The 12701-nt window shown below is 38.3% G+C and overlaps 1 protein-coding gene across 1 annotated transcript in view; it reads right to left on the bottom strand.

The window, feature by feature from the left end:
• CPQ (carboxypeptidase Q) overlaps positions 1-12701 on the bottom strand; it is a 448482-nt gene that overhangs the window by 96012 nt on the left and 339769 nt on the right. The gene's annotated exons all lie outside the window — the stretch shown is intronic.

Genomic DNA, 12701 nt, shown 5'->3' on the forward strand with positions numbered 1-12701 from the left:
GGAACAACCAGGGCAGGTTCATGGAGAAAGGGGCTGTGACAAATGCTATCTGCAGGCCAGTCAGTGGGAGCCTCTGAGCACATCCTTAACTGGATCTCCTGTCCAGCAGGACCCAATGGATGGCCTAGTTCAGCGAGATATTAAATTGCATCCAGAAGATGCAGTTAAGAGGACCCTAAGCAGATCATGGGTTCTTCCAGCAATCTTAACTGAAATAAAATCATTTGGCTCTACTTCCAGACAAGGTGTGTAGGGGATTACTTCAGTCTAAATACACAAGCACAGCTAGCTGCCCATGGTATCTCCAGTAATGTAATAACTGAAAAGCAGATACAACATACATGCCTGATCATGGCCAATTTCTTCTCCTACTTGGAAATACAAGGTCATTCACTTCAAAATTAATTGAATGAGGATTTCATTTATTTACCTTATTACTACACGAACAGCTTGGTGGCAAATTTTATTGACTTGTGATATGCAGATTTGTATCCTGGAGTTATTAAAAGTTAATGGCAGATCTGGCAGATCTAGGACCATTTTCGAGTGACAATGTCTGATCAGTAGAAGTTAACTTCAGGGAAGCTGTTTTCTGAACTTAAAAAAATGGTGAAATAGTATGCTAAAATTCCACTTCGTGACCAAAAATTAAAATCAATTTCGATTCGGACTTGATAATGTTATTTCTGAGAAATAACAAAGGCAGAAAAATATAAAGCTGTACTTAAAAATCTTATTAGGAGGATTCATTTTCCCACCTCCTCAGAGGGGAGCCACAGGGAAGGACTGAAATGTACTTTGAGTAGCTGAGATGGACACACTACAAATCTCAAGTGTAATCACATGTGTGCCACCAACCAGGCGCGTGGTCTTCAAAGCAGTGAGCTTGTCAGCTGCCGCCTGGAGGACAAATGCTCCTGGGACACGGAGCCCTTTCCGGCCCCCTCCAGGGACCTCCAGGTATTCTGCTATCCTAAGCCTAGAGCTAAGGAGCTAAAAAGGAGGAACTACATTTTTTTTTTCACTAAATTGAATATGGTTGTGAAGTCACTTTACACTTTAGCATTTTAACATAATTAGAAGAGCACAGGTTTAGGATGTAGGCTGACCTGAGTTCTAGTTAAATACTGGACCAGTGATTTCCACATTCAATTCCTCAGCAATCCCATTGGCATTTCCATCTAAGTCCATCTGCAATCCAGCTTCTCATCTGGGCCACCACTTGGGTCCAAGTCCCCACCAACTGCTGCTTGGATTGCTGCAGTCGCCTCCCAACTGGTCTCCTGCCACAGTCCTCACCTCTGTGCGAGTGAGGCTCCACACTGTAGCCAGGAGGACCTTTTTAAAACTTAGGCTGGACCCTGTTATTTCTCTGCTCAGAACCTCCAATAACCAGTATGTAAGCTTCTGGAAGGCAGGGGTTTATGTTTTTTAATTCACTGATGTCTCCAGTTCCCAGATTGTTAGGTATTAGGTACCCAATAAATAAGTACTGAAGGAATAAATTAATGAAAAGCTTGGTATCTTGATTAGAGTAAAATTCAAAGCCACTTCCCCAGTCTCATATCCTAACTCTTCTCCTAGCTCTTTCCCAGACAAGGTGTTATATTTGACAAAGGCAGACAGATCTGAAGAATCCTACTATAAGTAGGTGCTAGCTGTGTAACCACTGGGAAACTGATCTACAGTAACTTCAGCCTCCTTATCTGAACAGTGGAGATAATATTACATACCCGTGCCTTAACTCTTTCACGGGGTGGTGGTGAGAATTAAACGATATGATAATGTATGGAATACAACGCTGTGGCTGGCATGCAATTGGCATTCAATAAATGAACTATAAAACCACACAATAGGTATCTAGGCACAGAGCACACACTTTCATCACCACAGAGGAGAAGGGGCATCTAAATGCCCAGAAAGGAAATTCTTTCAAAGGCCTGTGAGCACTTGGCAAAGAAGAATCCTAGAGTGCCCACTGCTTGCTCCACAGTCAAACCATCTGCTCACACTTATAGTACAAACTTAACAGACTGTTTTCTGAGGAAGAAATCTAATCAAGATTGCTAAAGATCACAATCTTTGATTTCTCTAAAAGAGATGTGCTCAGAGTCAATTTAATTTAAATCAAATGATATTTTGCTTGCAACATAGGAAAAAATAAGAAAGAATAAACTACTATTGCTTATATTCTGCAAATAAAAATTCTAAACAATTTTTAAATCCATACGGAAAAAAATACTTTTTACATATCTCTGTACCTACCAACAAAACAATACCAAATTATTAAAATGATAGAATTCTCTAAATAAGAATGAACAGGCAGCATGGGCTATTCATTTTTTTAAAAGCAAATGTTCTGAATATCCCTATAGATTTGATGTGCCACTCAAAAGTTATTATCATATAGGATTAGTCTCCTTCACATTCCAAATCAGCCAGATGGCCAATGATGTCATATTAAGGTAATAAAGCAGTAATCAGTTTGAAGTGAGGAATGCTAAGGCCTTAAAACAACAACAGCATAGCTGCTGGTGTGCAGCTGGCCCTAAAAAGACTAACAGAGCCTCATCAAGCCCTTGAGAAACTCAGCACCCATTAGCATGGAACACTAGCATCTACTTCACAGAGTGAAGGGCTCTACAGAGAGGTGAGGAACCCAGTGGTTTAGCAAATACCCGAGTCCAAAGTCTCTTTCCACTCTGACTGATCTGATTGATCCTAAACCTAAGAGAAATGCACAGGACTTCATTCAGTAATTAGACCCTAAACCTAGTGTGGAGTTTGGGCCCTTTGGCCACCAAAGTCTATGATGGATAGCATGGGTTATGGAAAGGCATTGGCTATGGAGTCTGAATTAGCTGTGTTTCATTCCTGGCTCTGCCACATCTGGCTCTGTGAGATTAGTTACCTAACTTCTTTGAGCATCAATTTCTTAATAAAGAAAATGGTAATTGCCTTATGGGATTGTTAGAAAATTAAATGAGACAAGGCAAATATACATCATGCACAGTCCCTGGCACACAGCAGGTTTTCAAGAATTGTTTATTAGCTTCTCTCTCCATCACTGTAGAGAACTTTCCAGTCTGTGCTAATAGTGACCAGGGAGAGCATGTGGGGGAAGCAGTGTCAGGTGTGTTTGTGTTGGAGCATTGTTGTCCTGGTCCTTTGGCTCCTTGCTTGGAAGAATCGCAAGCAGAGCTAGTGCGATGGAATGAGGGCAGACGAGAAACTTCCACACAAGCAGCCTTTATTGCATAGCTAAGAATACAAGTGACAGTGTGTCCCAGAGGAGGGATGGATCTGTCTCCATGAGTGGAGAAGACCCTGGGGTCTTAACACACTTCTACTTTTATGTCTATACCTTTTGATATGCTAAATGGTGGGTGGAATATTCATTATTTTTCTGGGAAAAGAGTGGAGATTTCTTGGGGCTAAGAGCCCTCCCCATTTTTATCCTTATAGGGTATCTTTCAGGGGTTGCCAGGACATTTATAAACCGTTATGGTGCTGGTGGGTGTGATTTTTACTATGCTAATATATGTTAATGGGGAAAAGGTCACCTTTGGTCATGAGCTCCTAGTTTCTGTGCATGCTCCTGGCTGGGAAAAGTTCCTATACTTAAGTTCCTGCTGTTGCAGGTTTGGTTCTAGATGCTCATTGGCCTCCTCACATTCACCCCCCTTCTCTTTTCCTGTGGTAAGTGCTGCCAACTTGCACCTGTCCCTAACAGTAGGTCAGAGGCGTGTTCTCATGCTGCTTCCTGAGGAGCCCTAGAACACCTTTGTTTATACAGAATACATACACCCAGCCAAGGCAAAAAACACAGGTTCTATCTAACTTGTAGGAAAATACATAACCTCCTTCAGTATGAAATACTTTCTCATCCCAACATAGAGCATACACATAGAAATACACATAGATAGAAACAAGCTCCTCACATTTAACGTGAGGGACAAGCAAAAGTTTTAGTTTCTGGATGAGGTCAAAAGGCTAAATATACCTGAAAACTGAATAAAATAGAGATAAGGACACCTCCATTTATAATTTTTAAATGACATAATTTATTGTGTATCTCAAATCCAAACTAGTTTGAAAAGCCACAAATTTCAAGCATATAAAATAACAGCAACAACAACAATAATAATAAAGCAATAACAGCAACAAAACAAAGTGACAGGAGGTCAAATGTAAGGAATTAATGTGGTAGAACTGAGGTAAATGAAGAGCTCAGCAGTAATCCTGGTCCCAGCTCTGGAGCTGGCTTGGTGGTGTGCAGTTCCAGTCCAAGGCAAGCACATGAAAGAAAGTTCTAGAATTGGAGGCAGGAGGGAGATCCCTGCTTAGTCTTAGCTGGCTAGGATTCAGGTCTTGTTGAAGTTTTGTCAGAGGATAGGCAATTAGTTCTATAGATTTATAGAAACTGCTTGAGATTCCTCGACCTCCTGGAATTTCTAGTAAGACCTCCGGATAGTGCAGGAAACAGTTTATAGCATCATGATTTTCCTCTAAAAGAACATAAACTACCAATGATATGTCAGAAGTTGGTTTTGGCTTATGAAATATGATATACATGCATTTCATTTTCATTTCATTGAGGAGAGTAAAAATGCTAGGGGGAAGATAGTGCATATGAGAAAAGGTGAAAAAATGTTTGGCCTTTTTTTCCCATTATGCTCAAATTTAAAGATGAGATGACTAAGAGATGAGTATCATTACGATGATAAATTGAAAAGGTCAGTTGACTATCTTACACTCACAACAAGACAGGGGCAAAGCAAAACAAACTTGACTTTCAGCAGAAAAACTCAGATTAATCCAGCCTGTACACAGCTTTTCCAAAGCATAAATTCTAAAGAACACTATTTGTTAACAAGGTATATTGACCACAATGCCCATTTACTATTCAGTTTCAAGCCCTCTAGAACTATGTAAACTATGTATGAGTACTGTTCTCCTTTCTGCAATCTAACTTTGCAGAGAAAACACTTTCTTTTATGGTGAATATACTAATTTTCCACATAAATGCTCTAGTTCACAAATGCACTTGTCCCCCTGTCCTTTAGCAACAGTTTGGAAGAGAATGCCTACACTTAACCCTACAATAAACTTGACTAGTATGAGCATAGTACCTGAGTTATAGAAGTAAATAATGACATGAATTGAATTGAGAAGAGGTAGTAAAGCACAGTGGTTAAAACCATGGGTTTGGAGGTGGAGACCTTGGGCAAATTACATAATTTGTCATATAATATATAAGCACATTATTCCTAATTTTTTAAATAGGGGCATGGTTAGACAAAGATTAATTATTTTAGTGAAGTAAATTGCAACTCTTTATATGGCAGGAACAGAAAATCACCTTGAAGATCTTTGTTCTTGGAAGAATCACTTGGTGTCTTTCTTAGTTATGTAAATAGAAGGCAATTAGGTACTTTAGTGGGCATTGGGCAGGGCAACAAGATGTTTTTTACACTTCCATCTCACAAGCTGCCACCTGGAAAAACTTGGACACTAGGCAGGAGGAGAATCGGTGTGTAAAAGGAGCCCAGGGCCTTATGGAGGGACACCTGGTGTCCTCACCCCTGTTTCCTTGGGTTAGGGGCTGGGGATGAGACACTTGTTGGGCCAGGATGACACTGACTAAGGTCCTGGGGCAGGGAAGGTCCTGGATTCCACGGAAATAAAGTGACCCTGATGAAAGGAGTCTGGGCTGTTGACTTGGGCTCCATACAATGGCCTAAGGTTCTAGGGTAAGGACTAATTTCAGCCTAGCATGAGGCCAACTCCAGAAGTGCCTCCAGACCCAGCCAGCCTGGCACAGTGGTTATGACTTAGGTAACAATGGCTGAGGTTGGAAATGTAAATAAAGGGAGTTGTAACGTTGTTGCCCAAAATGGGAACCACTGTGACATGAATATATAAGCAAGCAGCCACTACAGAGAGACGGACCCAGCCACAGGGTTCTGCAGGAGGATTGACCCATTTGGTCTGAGTGAAGTCCTAGGATTCATGGACAGTGGGAGGAACATCAAGAGGAGATAACAGGCTTCCTGCTAATGAGCCCTGTGGAGGCTTGGGTGATTAACTGGAAAGAAGATTAAAGGGATGTGATAATATTTATAACCTGTGTTTGTGGAACAGGTCATAACAGTTATAATTTCCATAATTCAAAGGCAACAGTCCTACCTCATTATAATGATTAGGATTCTATTAGCCAGGAAAATCACTATTAATCATTGGTGAAGGAGAAACACTGTGATTACGAGCCGGTGAAGGCCGTTTCTGTCCTAACCTAGTTTCCACTCTCATCCTTTGCTTCTGCCTCTCATCCTAAGCTGTGGCTACACAGCATTTCCTACCAGTCCCTGAACACGCCACACGCTCCCACAGTTTTAGCCTGGGTATGTGCCCTTCTTCCTATCCAGAATCCCTCTTCACCTCTTCCACCCGGCAAACTGCTATTCAGCCGACAAAGCCCATCTCTAACATTGTTTTCTCTGGAAACCTTCTCTAACTCAAAGGCAAGTTTGGCTGCTTCTTTCTCAGTGTTCCTCTGGAACTTTCTACATACCTCTATTTTCATTTTCAACCACACTTAAATGTTGATCTTCCCCATTCAACCATGAATTTTCTGAGATTTACTCATTTCCCTTTATCACAACCTGGACCAGTACCTGACATTTAACAATTGCTGAATAAATGTTTGTTTATTGATTGACTGAATGACTAATATATTTATATAAGTATAAATAAAAGGTACTGCCTTTTCGTTTACTCTAAAGCATGTTAGTACCTACTCAGTTCCTAAAGCTGGTAAGATAAGCTATTTCTGTAAGACCAAAGCCCAATAACACAGGTGAAAACACCTCAGTAGCCAGGATAATTAAATGTGCTTCCATTTTGACATTTGCTTTAGTTGCCATTACATTGCCTGCTTTTGTAGCACAGCTGAGTCTAGTCAAAATTTAGAGCATCAACAGCTTTTGTTGATTGAGTCATTAAATGGATATATAATGGTCACAGAAATTTTCCATCAGCTAACTGAATTACAGGTATTTGTATGTTAAACTCTTGAAAGTTCTCTTTAATTTTTTACTTTGATAATTTTTTTGAATCTGAAAACTGTATATATCCTTTTTAAATTTAAAATTAAAGAAAACAAAAAATTAGAAAACAAAACCATCTGTAAGCATATTGTTATATTTCTTTACAATTTTTATATACATATATATGAATACAAATACATGAATACAAAATTATTAATATATATAAACAGTGATATTTTTCTACTATTCCACTTAAAATCATGGCATATATGGTATTTATTATAATCAATAATCTTCAAGAAAATGGTTCTTAATTTTTCTAGCTATTCCCTTATTACTATGAATTTAAGGTTTTTATTCTTAGGACAAGTTCTTAAAAACAGAAATACAGTACTGAGTCTCAATAGTATACACATTTTTAAGGCTCTTGACATGTGTCACTAATGCCCTTAAGAAAGGTTACCGATTCATATTCCTACCAGCAGTGTATGAGAATATTCACTTTTACTTAATGTAGAACATTTAATCTTATCTCCTTTTTTTATGTGCCATATGTTATATCTATTTTTCTATACTATATTCTACGCATTTTCAGCCCAAATAATTATACACACACATGCACACACAATCCATGGTTTATTTTAACTTGACTGAGACAAATGTTAAGTTTATATCTGAGGCTTGACTAGTTAAAATATGTGAATTTGTTTTTCTTATTTAAATTGCTTGATAGTAGGGCTCTTCTATCGATATGTTTCTAAGATAATACTAGTATCATGTAGGAATCACAAGTCTGATCTAGTTGGCATTTTAAAACATGCTATTTCTTTTTCCCTATCATTATTTAGAGTGTTTTTATCTGCAAGGAGAAATTGAGAAGCCTGGTTAATGATAGATTTGAACTCTGAATCACACTTTTGTTAAGAGTTCTACCTTATACAAACATCAACTGGTGAGGAGTTAAACAGTACAATTTTCGAGAAAATGACGGTAAATCAAATACAAGTAGCAAAACTCCCTTTACAAATTTACATTCACCAATATGGTTGTTTAAATTTTATTGCTTGTGAAGATCAAGGTATATGAGGAAGAACAACTATTAATATGTTTGTACTTGTATTTGGGATTATCAAAAAGTAATGTATCTCCAACAAGCAACTGGAATGAGAAAATTTCTGGAATCCTTTTTCAGTACCCAATGGTAGGTACAAAGCATAAGTTTTTTTTTAATAATGCAAGAACCATCAATAAGCTGCTTCTTTTAACATTTTCAAATGCTCCTTTTTATGGTTATGATGGAGAAGATGTTATCTACACTTTCAAAGATTGCCCTTGTGTATAAAATTAGTTATGAAGTTATCTATACTTTATATGAAGTTATACTTTATTAAAGGCTTGATCCTTTAATCCTTTATTGTTTTTGACCAATAATTAATCAAAATTTTTTATTCTTGATTCCATTTAAGTTTAGGTTTTCAGACCATAGAACATTTGGTAATACTAATCCATCTTTCAATCAGTTTTGAACAAAAAAACTCACCTTCCTGAGCACTGCTCTATTTTTGGCCCCCAAAGTGATTGCTGCATACTCTTGCTTAGGGAAAATCTCACCATGAAAAGAAAAAGATAATCAAAATGTCTCTGGAACTTGCCTCTTCCTTTCCATTCCCACTGTGGCTATCATAATTTAAGCCCTTTGAATTGCTGCAATCGCCAACTAACTGCTTCCTCCAATCCTTTCTGTATAACTGCTGCCAGATTCATCTTCTTAAAATACTGCTTTGAACATGTCACTGGCTGCATGAAAACCTTTAATCACTCCTTATCATCTATAGCAGCAGTCTTCCTCCAACCTCTTTTGAACATGGATCTCTATCAATAAAACAATTCTGACAGAGATTTTCAAACAAATTTGGAAAAATATACATATATATATTTATATGAAAATGACACACATACAATATTGTCAATACAAGTAATTATTAGTAAAATTTATTTTTTCTATATAAAGAATACATATTTTCCTGTACACAAATGGATTTTCCTACACACTCTCTGGCTTAGGAGGCCACTGGTTATGGGACAGACCATGCTCTTTGGGACAGCATTAGAGGACCTATGCAGACTGATCCCAATCTGCCTCTCCGGATTTACTTTCAACTACTCCCCTTTCCAAAGCCTCATTTCCACATAAATTGATCTCTTCACTGTCTTTCCATTTCTGTGCTTTTCCTCACACCATTTATGCTATCTGGCTTGTCCTTTTTTCTCTCAACTTACCCGTATCTCAACCATCTTTCAAGATGCAGTTCCAATTCCCCTGCTTGATTCTCTCCTTCCTATGAACTTCAAAGCTACTATTTTCTGTTCCGCCCATTTGGCAATTAATCATCATTTAATGAACTTTCTGCTTTTGGTTTTCACACAGCCACTGCTAAATCAAAGAGCCCTATACATATCTGTTAATGTATGTATTAGCATACCTAATAGAAATTGTTTTAAGTGGCAACAAGAGAGTTATAGATTAGATCTATAAAAAGAACTTTTGAACAGAAGATATTTTAAAACATTAAATCAGTTATCAGTTACATTTTCCTAAGGGAGAGGAAAGCCTGGAAATAAGGCTGGTCTTGGGCAGGTGGGTAGGTGGAAATAGACTAGAATCTTTGAGTCCTTGTTAGATTTAGGATATTTTAATAAGTGACTCTACAAATACTGAACCCTACATGCAGGGACATGGGACTGGCATTTATTTAAGACAAGGATTTGGCCGCCCAGGAGAAGGGATGTTTATCTCAAACATTTTCATTCCTCAATTATGGAAAGTGTGAGACACATTTGTACTCTTGAGACAAAAGAAAATTTAGAGCAATCTCAGGGGTGTCTATATGAAATTTCAATACTTCAAATTTTATGTACCTTAGATTGCCAAGGTAATGAATTATCTGACCTTATGAAGCTTTTGCTGTTCCGGGTCATTTTGACACATCTTATATACAAAAGCCGTTAAGGTAAAGGAGAAATTTTATATAGTCTATTAAAAGTATCTCCCGGAGCTTGTAAAAATTTACTTAAAACCTCACGGGATTGTTGTCTTAGAAAAACTCCTCAAGTTTATCTGCTGCCCTTTTAGGGCTGAGTTTACAGGGGTGTGTGTTCAGTCTGTGAACACTCCATTTTTGACTGAAACCAAACCCATGCAGAGTTATGTGTTTAGTGTGGGAAAGAAAGTGATGCCTCCACTCTCAGCACTTCTCCCAGCACCCTCCATCCTCAAACCTTAAAATCAATCTTCCATTTTTTTTCTGTGTAGACACCATTTCAAGAACATTATTTTCTACTATACTCTAACTTATTTATTTTTAATTTCCACATTTAACGCTTATTAGAACATCACCACTGTCCATCTTGGATGCACAAGCATGCATTTAAGAATTCTATTCCATAAAAGGAGAAACTAAAATTTTGTAATAGGAGAAGTGAACACAAAAACCCACAAATACTCATTTGGACTAACTGTGCAGAAATTAAACAGAGGAAATGACACAGTCAGAGCAACTTGAAATATCAGACTCATTCATTTAACAACTATTCCTTGTCCAGGAACCGAGGACTTTGGGGCCGAAGAAGACAGTCATGCTCTTTGAACTCATGAAACTTACAATCCAGAGGAAAAGGAGTAAGAAATCCCCACATTATTCTTATCATTATCACCATCACCAGCACCATCATTGTCGGTGCTTTGAGTTCATCTAAAGAAAACTGACGAAGTTATTGTTCTAGATAGAGAGTGAGGTTATGAGAGAGAGAGAGAGAGAGAGAGAGTTATAAGTGGGTCCAGGAAGGCAATGGCATAGTGGGGAAGCATTGAGAGCACTGCTAATACGGTTTTAGAGATGGCCAACATTCAAGGCAAGATGAGGCAGAAAGGACTGAAATTGACTGGGTATTCTGAACTGTGCCAGACACTGCGCTGAGATGTTTCTAGACAATACTTCACAAATAACCTTAGAAACATTATCTTATTTAGTTATGCAAAGCAAGTAATGGTCCCTTTCTCTTTTACAAATCATGAAACTGAGAAGTAGAGAAATGAAATCACTTGCTTACTATTACACAGCTAATAAGCGGCAGAGCTGGGATTCAAACCTGGGACTGTCTACTGTCCAACTGATGCCCTTAACTGCTTCACATTATTGCCTTTCCAAAAGATAAATGGCATATAAGGATATGACCGGTCTTGTGTAACCTCTATCTTCTTCTGTCTCTTTTTTGGTGAAAATCTCACATTAAACAATATAATCTAACAAAGCTATTGTACCTGTCCCTGTTACTCAGAGGTCCATGTTAGCACCTGCAAATTCCATCTAAAACTGCCTGATTTTAAAGAGACGAAGTGGCAGGAACATGACCTATAGACATTAGTTTGGGTATACGTGTTTGGTCAGTAGAGGTAAGAGCCAGGACCAACGCAGAGAAGGATGTTTTCTAGGCTGTTGGAGATAAGCAATCAGTCTCTAAGACAGTCAGAAGCTGAACAACATTGGGATGTCCAGACTGATATCAACAGGAATGACACAATTTTGAACTTCTGGGTCCAAAAATTAACACTAACTCTGAGTAAGTAGGAGACAGATGGGTTGCTCAAGACTCACTTACGTTTAGGGGGACTGAACTCCAGAAAAACTAAAAATGAGTGTAAAAAATTATAAGTCTAGCAGCCACTTAGATAAGCCAACAAAATGCATTCTCTGCCCAGAAAAATCTTTTTTGGGCTTTTCAAAATTCAGGTGATTGTGAAAGATAAGCTACAAATGTATATATATTAAATTTGGTTGTCAACAATAAATCCTGTTGGAAGACAAAAACTCACAATGACATTTTAGGGGCTTTAGGTTCTTCTAAGGAAAAATGATCTTTTTAAACATTAAGGTTTTACTGTTCTCTGCAGAGAGGGAGATTGAACCAGAGGGAGAGTCGTAATTGAGTTTAGGAACAGATCTGGCAGGAAGGCAGAAAGGTGATCAAGGAGAGGATTGGTGGAGAGTAATTACAGAACTGTGAAAGTATTTACAGTTCCACTGATGCTGTGTTAGAGGCAGCTGGCCGACTGGCGAGGCAGTGAGGCTGGGGGAGAGCAGGAATCAGGATTTACTGGTACTTAACACTATGCCAGACACTGTGCTAAGTTATTTCTAGACGTTATCTCATTTAATTTTTACACCAATCCTATAATACCTGACAATATTATGATATCTGGGAGTATTATCCCCAAGTTACAGATAAGGAAACAGATATTAAAAGAATGTGAGTGACTTGCACAATATCACAGAGCTAATCAGTGCTAGAGGCTGGATATGCATCCAGATTTTTAGTTGTTTTTACCCCAGTGCCCATGCTTTTTCAACTAGACCACCCTGACTCAGGCTCCCTTATATCAAGAACATTCTCTGACATATGAAAACAAAAATAACTTAGGACAAATACTAATGGCATAGGTAGACCATACAGGCTGGACTTCAATAACAATGTGGAAGTAACTGAATTGCTTTCTAATGTGTTTCACTAAACCAGCCACGTACAGAGTCATTAGTGTTAAGTCACAGACATCATCGCAGCAGGGCACGGGGTCTGTACTCCAGTCTTCCTGGT

The sequence above is a fragment of the Eulemur rufifrons genome, chromosome 3 (assembly GCF_041146395.1).
Source record: "Eulemur rufifrons isolate Redbay chromosome 3, OSU_ERuf_1, whole genome shotgun sequence".
Classification (NCBI taxonomy): Eukaryota; Metazoa; Chordata; class Mammalia; order Primates; family Lemuridae; genus Eulemur; species Eulemur rufifrons.